The 15,183-nt window shown below is 48.0% G+C and overlaps 1 long non-coding RNA gene across 2 annotated transcripts in view; it reads right to left on the bottom strand.

The window, feature by feature from the left end:
• LOC129031733 (uncharacterized) overlaps window positions 1–15,183 on the bottom strand; it is a 61,442-nt gene that overhangs the window by 41,237 nt on the left and 5,022 nt on the right. The window contains exon 3 of one of the 2 annotated variants that reach the window (XR_008501105.2): window positions 8,981–9,073. This is a non-coding gene — a long non-coding RNA (uncharacterized LOC129031733). Of the gene's footprint in view, window positions 1–8,847; window positions 9,074–15,183 lie in introns of those variants that run through there. The other variant, XR_010122963.1, reaches the window with a different exon arrangement.

The following is a 15,183-nucleotide window of genomic DNA, read 5'->3' as shown; positions in this document are numbered from 1 at the left end:
TAAAGAAATGAACAGCACTGAGAGTCAGATTAAAACTTCCAATTTCTTTTTTGCAATATTTGATCTTGTGGCGGAATGCCCTTAACCTCTGTCTCACTGAAAAATTAGAGATGAGAGTTCCCGCTCTGTGTATGTTACAGGATTCTTAAAAAGGTCAAAAGAAGTGTTGTACTGAAACAGTCCTTTGATACTGCTAGCTGCTCTGCCAACACAAGCTGCCATGGTGACTCCTGCCCAGTCCTGTCAGTGCCATGCCAGGCGTCTGGGCTGGTATGTGCATTTGTGGTTTCATTCTCACAGTGTGGGTGTGGTTACAGAGGGGGAAACTGGGAATTGGAGAGGTGGAAGGACCTGCCTCGTGGCACAGGACTGGAGCTCAGATTTCTAATTCCAGACACACAAAGCTCTTTCCACCACAACCTACTGGCCCCTGCAGCAGACTCTCCCACCTCTTTGCCTTCAGAGTTGCCTGTTTTAGTGGGAATCTTGTGCAAATGGCAGCAATTATTGAAACTTTTCCAAATAACTCTTCTGTCAGCCTCACTCCATCACTTGGTTTCTATCCCTAATTCAGATGCCACTCCCGGTCAAGACCACTCTCTCAACAGCCGCCAAAGTGCTTGGAAAGAACAAGAAATCCCCGCAGCAGCTGCTCCATTATGAGAGATGGTAGCTTGTGCTGAAGAAAAGCCTCCACATGAGCTGGAAAGCTTGCAAGCACAGACCACGATGCCCCCAGCCTCCCACCCACCCACCACCCCTCCACAGCGGGCTGCACACACTGGAAGGGTGGGTGCATAGGAAGAGGAAGTTAATAGGCAGTGTGGAAAGGCAGGGGGGTCCCAGGTGGCCACTGTGCCTCCCTATGAACTAAGGGAGTAATAGTAGCAGCAGGTATTTGCTGTGAGCCTTCCTGTTGCAGGCATGGTCCTTAGGAAAGATTCATTATTCTCATAACAACCATACCAGGCAGGGACTGTTTCCCCATATTCAGAAACAATGACTGAGACTCTGGTGATGTCCCCCATTCTTCCAACTGACAGGGTCTGGGGTAGGCGCTGGCAGAGAGCTGGGCAGTGAGGGCAACAGCCACATTCCTGCCTCAAGCAGCTGACAGTCTTGTGGGGTTAGGGGCTGGGGAGACCCTGGCCTCCTGCAAAATGCTTGGTGTTGGTATGTTGCCATGGTAGGCCTCAGTAAGAGGCAGCCTGGACAGGAACAGCTGCACAGAGAAAAGGGGGAGGGGTCAGGGGAGCTGGACGTGGGGTCCCAGGTGGAGGGGAGCAAAGGCAGGAGAGAGCCTGTCAGGGCCCTGCAGGGTGGCAGGAAGACCCAATCTCACCCCTTACTCGGCTGTGCCCTCTGGAGATGAGGTTCCGGGCTGCCAGCCCAGCAGCCGGCCACCTTTCCTAAGCTCAGAGGCCCAGCTGGGAGCTGGGAGCAGGAGTATTGTCACAGGTGAGGACACCTCCAGAGGAGAGCAGCAGGCATCCAGCCTGGAGGCTTGTGGGACCTCCCTCCTCCCAGCACCAGGACACCTCTCCATACCTGGGGTTCCAGGCCACACTTAGTGACCTCCTTAGGGGTGCCCTGAGCCCAGCAAGTCTGTCTCTCCAAACCGAAATGTCCCTGTCTGAAAAACAGAGCACCTCCCGTAGGGTGGCAGGGGTGAGTAAGGCAGGCTCTGAGGCAGGCATGGGGGTGACCCCTCCTGTACACTGAACACAGTCGTCCTCTAATCCTCGTGACACCCTAGGAGGTAGCAACTATTAGACATTTGACAGCCTAGGGAACTGAGGCACAGCAAGGTTATGAAGCCTGTCTGAGGTCACAGAGCCAATGGGTGTGGGGTTGGAGTTCCAGCTGCAGACCCTGGCTCTGAGTGCCTGCTGACCCCAAATGAGGGCCCACACCCGCCTATCCCTCCACCTGCCTGGGATCTGGACGGCAGATGCCCCACGTCTCCTGGTAGAGGTCATAGAAACAGACACCCTGATGGAGCTGGGCAGAGGACACTGAAGGCAGGGGCGCCACTGAAGATTCCAAGCAGTGGCGGCTGCAGGCATGTCACAGGCGCATGGCAGAAACCACCGGGCTAACCAGGGAGGGGCTGCCAGCATCTCCTGAAAAGCAGTAGAGATAAGGAAAGGCACACAGCCTGAGGCCCGGAGCTGTGAGCTCCGTCTTCACCTAACAGAGGGCTTTCAGGGCTCACCAGGTCCAAAGAACCATTAGGTGGAGCTGCTGATGTCCGAGACTAGAGGATGGAACCCAGTTTTGCCATATTAGACTCCATGCCGCTGTGGTTCATGTGATTTCAATTAGTCTCTCTGATCTTACTGAACACTCTTTCTACATACAATTCATGTCATCAAAAATCAATGTGTCTGAAGGTATTGAAGTCTTTTAAAATAAAGTCAATATTTCTCAGAAAGACTCCAGTCCCCCAGTGGATAAGTGGTCAGGCTTCCTCAAAGATCACTTTATGCTTACTAACATCACATCAACCAGATGTAGGGTGACCATATAGGGTGATCTAAAAGGGGACACTTTTGAGAGTGAATGGGGGCCCTATTATGACGCTATAACAACAGGCAAAACTGGATGTGGTCAGCAAACTGGGGCACGTGGTCAACCTGGACAGAGAGGACATGAGCAGCGCCACCATCAGCCAGATGTGCCCCAGTGGAAAGACATCTGGCTTCTTGCAGAGTGGCATATATTTTCTTGAAGAACTATGGTTTTTGTGTCTTCAAATACCTGCCGTATTATGACTAGTTTATGCCATTAAGCTGATCTAAGATTAACAGGAAAGGGTAGTAAAAACACATGTTGCAAAGTTTAAACTTTCAGTGTCCTTCATTCAAGGAAGTCCTTTAAATGTGGATTAAGTTATCACTTAGGCAGAATTTAAGTATGTTTTTCAGATTTAGTTACAATTTAGGGCAGAGTTATAAGTACATTTTTAGAAATAATGACAAATCATTCTCAAAATAGATGGTTTAGGCAATGCAGAACAGTCACTTTAATAAAATTTAACTCAAGCATCGAAAATGGGCTAATCTATATTGTTCCATTTCTTTCCATCATTCTTTTATCTGGCTCCCTAGAGGGAGCTAATTTAATTTGAAAAGATTGGAGATATTGGATCCAATGTGTGTTCCCAGGGACATCAGAGCAGAATGAGATCACTCAGAAGGAAACTTGTCTCTCATATCTGTAAATGGTGAGGTCTACAAAGTCTTCTTCATGAGGAAGCTCTTATAAACCAGGGCAGTCTTCAAAATCTGATTTTCATCAAAAACCCTTGGTCAGGATCTAGTTGTATTGTGGGGAAAAAATCCTGAGCCTGGTGTTTTGTCAGTGTCCTGAGCCGGACACAGTGGCCACAGGTCCCTGCCAAGGGAGAAATCACGAGGTGCACGAACACCTTGCAAATGTCTGTAGACATCCCACTATTTATTACTGGGAAGAAAATCTCATTTGATACAAGTTGGGAATTTGGACTCTGTCCTGAGAAAGGCAGGTTCTCTGATTCAGTAGATAGAAAAAAAAGATAGATGCTCTGTCTGGACAGGAGTACAAGCTGGAGGAAAACGCAGCTTGTAGCAGTCATGACACCTGACCTGTGTGAAAGCCAGTGCCTTCATGCATTTGATTTCAACTGTCACAGCAGCACTGTGGTGGAACTGGCAAACTCCCACCAAACCCCTTCCCTTGCTCTGGGCACACAGTATGGAACACACTTCCCGGCAGCCTTGGCAGCCCTGCACCATGTGACTACGCTCCAGCCGTGGACTGGGAATGAAGCTGACGCATGCTGAGTGAGCTCAGGCAGGTCTTCTATTCTCTCTCTCTTCCACTGTCTGCAGCCACATGTCAATGCCAAGGGTATCCAGGACCAGACCTTGGGGATGGCAAGGGACTCTGTCAGCCTGGGTCTGTGAGAAGTGCAGAGAGCACCCTCCACTTCTCACCTCCATGGACTGGGCTTCCCTGAGTAAGGAATTAAATTCTAAGGTGTTAAGTCATGCCACCGAGAAGCTGAGGTTGATCTATTGCAGCAGCTAGCTTTATCTTAGCTGATAAAAACAGCATGTGGTTAGGTGGCACTGGGCTGATGGAGGGAGGGGATGCAAACGTGCGTGGCCTGCCTTGAACCTAGGATGCCCCAGGCCTCCTGCCTGCACCTACCATGTAGGAGCACGGCCATCCTACTGGGGAGCTATCTGACTCCATTTCACCACCAAGGAAAACATTGTTGAGAGGCCAAGTAATTTGCCTATGATTAAGCAGCTGGCAAGGGTTACAAGCAGGATTTGAATCTGGGTCCACCCAGATCCAAAACTGAATTATCTTATTACAACAGAGCCCTGGCTGCCCTGACCCCACACGCAGTGCTACGCTCATGTGGCAGCCACATCCTGGTGCTTCTCACCCTCAGTTCAAGAATGAGCACGATGGAAGTAGTGACCCCACCAGTTTGTTGGGGTGCTCCTACCTGCTCCCTCCCATCCTGAATCAGGATGCTCTCCCCCAGGATGACTGCACCTTCCCCGATGAGTAGCAGCTGCTGCAGAGGACCACTCACCCCTCAGACCCACCACACAGCGGCTCACCCTGCCCCTACCCCAATGCAGTCTCTGCATCTCCACACCGCCATCCTGCCCTCCCTGCGGCCGCTGGCGGGAGCCCCAGGGCAGCGCCCCTGAGAGTTGGTAGGTCTGCACCAGCCCAGCGTTTCCAGCTTCCCACCAGGGTAGCTGGCTCCCTTGCTGGCAGCCCTGCCTGCTCTCCCTGCTCCTCTCCTGCACCTCCCAGGTAAGCCCTGATGGGCTCCAAGCCCGCCCCATCTCCCCTCATTCAGATTCACCTGTTGACATCCCAGCTGCTCTGATCTGTTCAACTTAGTTCAAGAAACATTCCTGAGCCCCTGCTGGTGGCCAGCCCTGGAAACACAGAAGTGGCTCAGAGGGGTCTGTGGCTGCAAACAGCCCAGGGCTAATGGGAGAGGCAGGCCCAGGGAGAAAAGATTCTGACTTAAGGCAGTGAGTGTAGGAATCGTTGTTTTCTCTTAAACTCACCGAGCTCCTGATCTGCGCCACAATCACACAGGGTCACCACACACCAGGCAGGAAAACGAAGAAACACACCCTGCCCTCCAGAGCTATGATTTCACTGGGGGACAGCCAGCCACACAACGTGTCAGATGGGGTCGCTGCTGCAGGACATGTGGGAAATTCAGGAGGAGTCCAGGTGACTACCAGGATTGAGGCCTGAGCAAGCAGAAAGATAGAGACAGCAAGATGCTTTCATATCTGAGTAAGACGCAAAGTGCACAGTCGGGAACTCAGAGGAGAAGAGCCAGGAAGGAAAGTCTCAATGAATTTAAATTTTTTTAAAGTTATAAGAAGATTTAAAACATTAATTTCATTATTCAATTCAATTGCTCAGAATTCTCCATGAGCCAGTCTATGAAACGGAACTTTTACATTTCTTTCCGTCCCCGCTGCTACAGAAAGCGCAGGGGCTTCCATCCTGGAGGTGGGTGGAATGAGCGGCCTCTTCCCTCAGAGGTTTGGAGGCATCACTTCACTTCTTCCTTGCTTTACCTCTGCCATGGCAGTTTTAGTAACCACCTCTCTGGGTGGCTGCAGGACCATGCTAAGTCCTGATGGAAACATACTGGTTACGCAAGAAATGTTAGGTCCTCCCTCTTCTCTCTCTCTGCATTGTGGGAGACTCCCTAATGCGACTTCTAACAAAAATGTGAGCCTGGCTGAGCGCAGTAGCTCACACCTGTAATCCCAACACTTTGGGAGGCCGAGGCAGGTGGATCACCTGAGGTCAGGAGTTGAGACCAGCCTGGCCAACATGGCGAAACCCCGTCTCTACTAAAAAAAATGCAAAAATTAGCTGGGTGTGGTGGTGCACACCTATAACCCCAGCTAGTCAGGAGGCTGAGGTGGAAGGATCACTTGAACCCAGGAGGCAAGGAGGCGGAGGTTGCAGTGAGCCAAGATCACGCCACTGCACTCCAGCCTGTGAGACAGAGTGAGACTCCGTCTCCAAAAAAAAAAAAAAAAAGTGAACCTGCAAGACCCACTGTGTTTGAGGATGAGGCATCCTCCCTGCAACACCCTGTCCCGTCACCTACTAGACTTAGGACCCACTGATGCACATGGTCTCAGACACCTAGCACATTAGGCTGTGTGTGCTCTCCCATGGGTGGGTGGGGTGCCCCAGTCTGACCCACCGGCTGTCTGCGAGCTGGCTGTGACCACCTGAGCACCAATCTGAATGTGTGCTCCCAGGTGTCCCCTCCTCAGGGCCCAGCCTCATTCTAGGCTTATTGAGAATGAGGGCAAGACAGTTCCCAGCCCCTGAGGACATCAGGATTGAATAGGACAAGTACACAGAGGACACTCACAGAGACCCCCAGGCTGAGTGAGTGGTGTTCCAGGCCACTCCCTCTTCCTGACCCAATCCCCTCCTCCCTGCTTGCTGATGGGACACTGAAGCAGAGTTGAGAGAGGCCCTTCCTGAGGCTGTGTTGGTGCAGGAGCACTCTGCCCCCACACAAACACTCATAGCCCCCAGATGTGTCATCAAGGACCGCATTCGGCTGCAAGCAAAAGAAAATCCAACTGACAGTGGCCTCCACATATCCGGGAGAGGGTATCTTAAATGCAGCAAATGCCAAAGGAGGCAGTCCCAGGAGGGTGTTCACTCTGGCTTCACTCCCCCATTCTTTGGCCACAGATGGCGGATACCCTGGCCTCTTGTTTGTCTACCGAGAGAAGGAAGCAAAGAAGGAACATGCCTAGGCCACAAAAGCAAAAGCTTTGCCCGAAACCATCAGATGGTAACTCATCACCAGACTGTGTCACCTGGCAATGTGCAGATGGACCAGAGGCTGAGGAAGGGAGGTTTTCTGTCCAGGCACGTTAACACCCAAACAAAATCAGGATTCCATTCTTAAGGAAGAAGGGAGATGGATGTTAGAAGGACAAATAACCGAGCTAGGAGTTTAAAGGTTTTATGTTATACCAGATGGGTTTGAGAGGGACTGGGAAAATATTGGAGTCTGCCCGAAACACCCAGAGAGACCATTAAAAGGGGAGAGAGAAGGTTGTAGATCCGATGTGGGGCCTGCTTGCCCAACACAGTAAGACCAGGTACCCACATGGGTTTTGCCGTGGCAGAAAGGAAGGCATTTATTTGCAAGGCACAAAGCAGGACGACCAGCAGCGAATGTTTAAATTCTGACTTCTCCAATGGCTTGCCCAAAATGTTTCTAAAGGCAAGGGTAAATCTCACGAAAGCAAAGGTGATAGGCAAAAATTGTAAGTCAGTACATGGGAGTCATACATTGGTTTTGGCCCAAAAAGACGGGATATCTTAAAACAATGGGCTTACATGTCATAGGTAAATTCAAAGAATTTTCTGATTTACAATTAGTTAATGAAAAGAAGCTTTGTTCATAAATTTGAGGTCATCAGACAAGAATGTTAGCTCTGGCTGGTGGGTGTGACTCCCTCCAGGCCCTTCAAGAAGAAATTTAGAACAAAGAATTCAGGTCTAGAATTCAGTCTTCAGGTCCCCCTTCCCAGAGGGGACCACAGATCTGTTTGGTGGGGATCCAGGTTTCTGAAAAACAACTCTGGGACATATGTTAAGATGTTATCTTTAGTTTCTATAGGGAACCAAGCATCTGACTCTAACTTCCTTGGCGGTTGTTTTAGACAACTACTATCTTTTTACTTATCAAGTTGCTCATTTACTTCTCAGGGCTAGCTGGGTACCTGGAATTTCCCTTAAAGGAACTCAAGATTTTCCTTTATTTCCATGCTTGGGGGGCCATAGGCCCTAAAATAGGGTCCCTGCTCTGTCTCATGAAAATGAAAAAATGTGTGGCTTGCTTTTATCCTACCAGGTATAGTCAGTACAACAAAATGGTTAAATAATATTCACTTAGAAACATTTTTCTGGAATCCAATGAAGATCATCAGGCCGAAAAAAATCGCCAAACCAAAAGATATGCCTGAATAGAAGCATGTGAAAACTGCCCCATTTATAGCCCTCGAATTCATTCTTCAATTTTAAGTGTTTTACTTTCACAGCCTTCAAAAGCCACTTTCCCATTCAGAGAAGAAACTCTCTTAAAGGGAGTATTTTTTTTTCCAATATCTCTCTCCTGATAAAGTGCCCCATGGAGATCTTATGTCACTTTTCATCTTTTACAAGAGGTCAAGAAACTCCCAGGAATAGCTGGCTCTCAACCATGGGCCCACGCTTTCGGTATGTGCAGCCCCCACACGTGTGAACTTGCCTGCTCTCCTGCACCAGGGGTCTCCCCTCCAGAAACAGAGGGGAGGTTTCCCCATCAACGTTGCTTTTAAAAAAGAAAAAGGGGGGGGCGGGGAATCACTTAGTTGGACCTGACTTTCTTTTCTTTTCTTTTCTTTTTTTTTGACATAAAGTTTCACTCTTGTCACCCAGGCTGGAGCGTAATGACAGGATCTCGGCGCACTGCAACCTCTGCCTCCCAGGTTCAAGTGATTCTCCTGTCCCAGCTGCCCGATTAGCTGGGATTACAGGCACCTGTCACCATGCCCAGTTAATTTTTGTATTTTTTTTTTAGTAGAGATGGGGTTTCACCATGTTGGCCAGGCTGGTCTCGAACTCTTGACCTCAGATGATCCGCCCATCTCAGCCTCCCAAAGTGCTGGGATTACAGGCGTGAGCCACCATGCCCAGCCAGACCTGACTTTCTAAATAAATCATTCCTGTTAGCAGGCCTCAGAACCATGCCATGCACCCAGTCACCCATCTGTTCAAAGTGAAATGCAGGAGTCCTGAGCATGGCGTCAACACTCCGCACCTCGAAGCGTCATTCCTAACCCACACAGCCAGGAAAATGAAAATGAGGCTTCTTTCCCCATTGTACCATAAGACAGCTGAAGCTGAGGTGGGTTACCTCATCCAAGGTCATCCAGACAAGCAAAGGGAGGCAACAGTCCACATTCCTTCCACTGCCCCACACACTTCCCAACACATCACGTATGATTTCCTGGGGGGAAACAAAGAAAAATAAAAGAAAATATTACATCTATCTTATGCTAATAAATGCCCACTATATCACCGCATCTCCTCCTCTTCATGAATACCCAGTTCCCAATAGTAGCCCCTATTACAGCAGCTCCTAGGTTCTTGTGTCTGGTGAAGCTAGTAAAAATCTTACACACTTAAAAGATGCAGAAGCAGAATCCCAAAATTGTCACTGAGAGAAAAATTGAATTTTTAGAGCCAGGTTAGTTTTTTGTTCGTTTGTGTTTTGAGACATAGTCTCTACTCCACCCAGGCTGGAGTACGGTGGCACAATCTCAGCTAACTGCAACCTCCGCCTCCTGGGCTCAAGCGATCCTCCCACCTAAGCCTTCCAAGCAACTGGGACTACAGCTGTGCACTATCACACCTGGTTAATTTTTTCTTTTTTCTTCTTTTTTTTTTTTTGTAGAGATGGGGCTTACAGGTCATAGGTAGATTAAAAGATTTTCTGATTTGCAATTAGTTAATGAAAAGAAAATTTGTTTATAAATTTGGGGTCCATCAGGAAAGAATGTTAGCTCCGGCTCGCGGGTGTGACTCCCTCCAGGCCCTTCAAGAAGAAATTTAGAACAAAGGATGGTAGTCCAGAATTCAGTCTTCAGTTTCCCGTTATCGGAGGTCTATGTGCCACAGATCTGTTCGGTGGGGGTCTGGGTTTCTGAAAAACAACTCAGGAACGTATGCCAAGATGTTATCTTCAGTTTCTATAGGGGAACCAAGCATCTGACTCTAACTTCCACTTCCTTGGCCTGTTGTTTTAGACTACTATTACCTTCTTGCTTATCAAGTTGCTCATTTACTTCTCAGGGCTAGCTGGGTGCTAGCCTAGGCTAGTCTTGAACTCCTGAGCTCAGGTGATCCAACTGCCTCAGCTTCCCAAAGTGCTGGGATTGCAGGTGTGAGCCACTGCACCCGGCCTAGCCAGGTTTTTTGTTTTGGGGTTTTTGTTTTTTATTTTTTGTTTTGTTTTTTTTGAGACGGAGTCTCACTCTGTTGCCCAGGCTGGAGTGCAGTGGCATGATCTCCGCTCACTGCAACCTCCACCTCCCGGGTTCAAGCAATTCTCCTGCCTTAGCCTCCCAAGTAGCTGGGACTACAGGCACTCACCACAACGCCTGGCTAATTTTTGTATTTTTAGTAGAGACAGGGCTTTACCATGTTGGCCAGGCTGGTCTCGAACTCCTGACCTCAGGGGATCTGCTCACCTTGGCCTCCCAAAGTGCTGGGATTACAGGCATGAGCCACCGCACCTGCCCACCAGGTTAGTTTTGAATTAATCAGCCCATAATAGAAGAAGAAGGAATGAACATACCTAAGATAGATTGGCATATTAGTCATTCAGTTCCAATGCTGATATACACATGGCTACACAACCATACACATACATGTGCACACACATCTGACACACACTCACCTACACACACACACACACGAGCACATATCTCTAAGGCAATTCACATATTCTAAAATACTCAGAGTAATTGATCATAAAGTGCTATCTATTTATCCATCAACTGTAATCATCATCGTCGTGTCTAAAACCCCCACTGTTTCACCTAAAATGTTAAATACTGCCTTTTGTTTTCTTGCTGTCTCTTTCACCAAGTTAAGTTTAATTCCCGCTGGCAAAGGAAAAAGTTACACACACACGCACGCACACACACACACACACACACACATAGAATTTCTCCAAGAGTATTGTTAGGATTATCTCACCTGAGAAGGGAGAGTGAGAATCATGAGAAAGCTGAAAATGTTAAGATTGGATTTATTGTTTTGCGGAAAGGGAGTAGCTGAAACTCCCTAGTAATGAGCAGAAGCTTTGTTTTCAGTTCTGTGATATTAACCTTTATTTCACTAAGATAAAGCTGACAAAATTAGAACCCCTCACTTGCATTACAACTACACGGGGGTGGTGGGTCCACGAGGAGCAGACCCCCTACGTGACCACAGGAGCAGCAGCAGGACAGAGGACCCGCCAGGGTCGCCAACAGGGACATCTTGGCCCAGACATCATGAACAGGGTCCCCCTTGGCTCACCCGACCAGGCAGGTAAGACTGTGGGGCCAGCAAAGCTCGCCACCTCACTCAGAGACAAAGACATCCTGCCCAAGCAAGGGAATTGGAGGTGAGGATGAGTGCCAGGTGCCTTCTTTGCCCCCTGTACCCATAACAAATAAGTTTCTAATGCAAAGACCCAGGCCTTAGAGGTGCTCATGGTGGTCAGCACTTGGGGGAGTGTGGGAAGGACTGGGTTAGGACACACACAGACACACACGTAAGGCAACACCGAAAGAGCTCTCCTCCCCACCCCTAAGGCCACATCTGGGGCTCTTGCTGACAGGGGTACCCACAGCATCTAAAAGGAAACCATCGCTGCCTTCTGCTCAGCAAAGATGACCCCATCCTCCCTCCAGAAGGAGAACGATCTCTGGAGAGGCCCTCCCAGGACCCTGCCCTTGCTGCACTCAGGTCCCTGGTGTTTGGATTTCTGCTTCCAAATTGTTTAAGCACAGGGCCTCTCATCTTTTCCCCCAAAGTGAAAGAAACCTCAGTGGATGCTTGGAAACCACATCAGGAGGCATGGGTGATTATGTGTCCCAGAGCCAAGGCTTACACATTCCCAAGCAGAGACCAGCTGCTAGAATGGCTTCTAAAGAGCCTGGCCTCCCTGCAGCAACAGAACCCAGTGGCACATAAAAGTAAACCAAAGGCTAGTGTTGGAGGAAGCACACCCACCACTAACAAAGGATGCACAGTGGATCCTTTAAGACGTAAAGGACTCTTGGCCTCCAAACCTCACTTCCACAAAAGCTTATTTTTCCTCTCACAAGGTTTATGTGTCCCGCCCCCAGTGTTTCTAAGACCTGGCTAATGTTTATAGTTCACTGTCATGTGTCTCTCACTTTCATCTGTATGAATTTCCCCAGTGTTAAAGAATCCATTGCGCCCACCAACCAACTCAAGCACAGAGGTCGTTCCTTCTGGAAAGAGTCCCAATCCCAGCCTTGAGGATGAGGCTGGCATCCTCCCACTGGCCGGGTCTTCTCCGGGAATTGGGATCTGCCTCCCAGGAGGATGATACCCGTGGCTGCTGCTCTGCGTGGCTCACCTTGGCCAGGAGCTAGATTCCTGCTGGTGGGAAATGCATAGCCTACTTGCTGCACCCAAGCCCCTGGAGCTTTCATTCTGCAGCAGTTTCTTCAGGAACAAGGTCATCCCTAAAGGTCAAAGGATACCAAGTTTATAACTTGAGTTTATAATGTATTTCAAACTTTTTTTTTTTTTTTTTTGAGATGGAGTCTCACTCTGTCACCCAGGCTGGAGTGCAGTGGTGTGATCTCCGGTCACTGCAAGCTCTGCTTCCCACGTTCCTGCCATTCTCCTGCCTCAGCCTCCCAAGTAGCTGGGATTACAGGCACCTGTCACCATGCCCACCTAATTTTTGTATTTGTAGTAGAGACAGGGTTTTGCTTTGTTGGCCAGGCTAGTCTCGAACTCCTGACCTCAAGTGATCCCCCAACCTCAGCCTCCCAAAGTGCTGGGATTACAGGCGTGAGCCACCACGCCTGGCCTTAAACTTTTTAATTATGAAAATGACACACATAGAAAAGTGAATAAAACATATATTTATAATTCACCCAATAATAGTAAAAGTCATGCCCAACCACACCGAGGTGAAGACCTAGAGCCTGCCAGAAGCCAAGGTTCTCTCCCTGACCCCTGCCTCAACCCCCATGGTGCCCACCATCTTGACTTTTACCATAGTCAATTCCTTGCTGTGTTTCATTTGTTTACCTGCGTATGCATCCCTACACAACGTACAGTATTCATAACATCTGTAAATTCTTTTTTCTTTTTTTTTTTCTCTGAGATGGAGTCTCCCTTTGTCGCCCAGGCTGGAGTACAGTGGCGCGATCTCGGCTCACTACCGCCTCTGCCTCCTGGGTTCAAGTGATTCTCCTGCCTCAGCTTCCTGAGTAGCTGGGACTACAGGCACGCGCCACCACATCCAGCTAATTTTTGTATTTTTAGTAGAGACAGGGTTTCACCATATTGGCCAGGATGATCTCGATCTCTTGACCTCAAGATCCACCCACCTCGGCCTCCCATAGTGCTGGGATTACAGGCGTGAGCCGCCGCATAAAATCCTAAGTCCCCTGCCAACTGAATGTACCCACCTCTTGGGCAAAAGGACCCCAGAAAAACCTTAAAAACTGAGTTATCAGCCATGATGGGATGGGAGGTCAGATATGCCTCGTTATCCCCCCTCCCTTTTGCTTGCAGTATACACACAACAACTGACCAGCATTCGTGTTAAAATAGAGGACGTATGACTGACAGAACAGGCTCTGGCAATAAGATGCCACATTATAAACAGGACCCAAGGCCATGTCAGGCAAGGGTTAAGTCCGACACCCCTAAGCTTTAAAGAATAAACTATTTTCTAACTGTCATAAGGTTCTTCTTTTTCTCTAGCAGCAAAACAAGCACTGGCCATGAGATAAACAATGTTAAAGCAATTTGTAGCTCACCACTAGACAATGACTAACTGAGCACGTTGTTTCATCAGCCATAACTACAGCTTTGATTGGACAAGAAATGGATTTCAGTAACTTTCTCCAGATAAGAAGACCAACCACCACAGACTGGTTCTGGCCAGTTTACAGAGGCTGCCTTCAGGTCCTAAAAAGATCTTTTCATGTATAGGGCTTAATTGTAATAGATTTAAATGTTAAGTCTCCTCCCCAGGGTGGGTATAGGTCATAGGATACATACATGTGTGTTCAATACGCATGCATCAGGACCACCTTCATGAATATTCATAGCTCCTCCTGTAAGCTGTTGAATATGTATGTTCAGCCAAACTGTTCAGCACAAAGCTCAGCCCCTCCTCTTTGAAAATGCCTGTCTGTGGGCTTTGCCAGAGGCTACGCTTCCCAGCCTGAGGAATGGACACCTTGCAGACTCTAACCCTTATAAGAAATAAAGTCTCTTCTCGACATTTATAAATTTGTGATTTTTTTTTAGTTAACACACTTAAACTCTATTGAATATGAAGTATACAATCATCTTACATACAGATAATGAAAAATGATGCAGTTAAATGAAAAAACACTTTCTTGATTAGAATTTTCATTTTATGCTTATTAAAAAGAAAATTTATGATATGTGTGCACATAGATTTTATTATATATTACACTCGTGCATGCATTAAAAAAGAAAAATTAAGCAAAATATTCTGGTTTAAGTAGCCCGAAAACCTCTTCCTAATTGGGCTCCACATTCTCCACATCACTTTTGACCCAGATTGTCTGTGTCTGCATTTCCCTTGCTGTATCATTCTCTATGCAAAAAGAGTGCTGACCATTGAGAATTTCTTTCCATAGTGCAGCTCCACTCTTTCTGGGCTTTCTTACAGACCGCTGGCAGTCTTAGCATCATAATTACCATGAAAGTCAAGACCATTTGACCTCATTAGCCAATAGGTGACATCATCTTCAAACTTCCAGAGCCTCATCGTAGCTCATATAGAGGAGCTGCTGGTGCCACTGCTGAGTGTCTGGCTAAGTCCAACTGCACAGCTGGCCTTTTTGGCAGTTTGAGCTGCTTAAGAATTTTTAATTTGTTTTCGTATATGTGTGAGGCATCAGCTTGAGTTAGTAAGTTACAAGTGAAGTGATAAGTATTCTTTTTAATAAGCATAAAATGAAAATTCTAATCAAGAAAGTGTCAGTTTAATTGCATCATTTTTCCTTATTGGTACATAAGATAATGGCACACTTCACAATCAATAAGGTTTTAAACGTTAAGGATATAGTATGTTGTTTAGGGACGCATACGCAGTATTTAGGAGTGCACTGTGCTACAGATCATGAAGGTGAAGATAGCAGGTTGGCATGGCGCGGTGGCTCACACCTGTAATCCCAGCACTTTGGGAGGCCAAGGCGGGCAGATCATGAGGTCAGGAGACCAAGACCATCCTGGCTAACACGGTGAAACCCTGTCTCCACTAAAAATACAAAAACTTAGCCAAGCGTGGTGGTGGGCACCTGTAGTCCCAGCTATTCG

The sequence above is a fragment of the Pongo pygmaeus genome, chromosome 11, assembly GCF_028885625.2.
Source record: "Pongo pygmaeus isolate AG05252 chromosome 11, NHGRI_mPonPyg2-v2.0_pri, whole genome shotgun sequence".
NCBI classification, from domain to species: Eukaryota; Metazoa; Chordata; class Mammalia; order Primates; family Hominidae; genus Pongo; species Pongo pygmaeus.
Note: the sequence above shows the minus strand (reverse complement) of the source record. Positions and strands in the feature narration are given on the sequence as shown.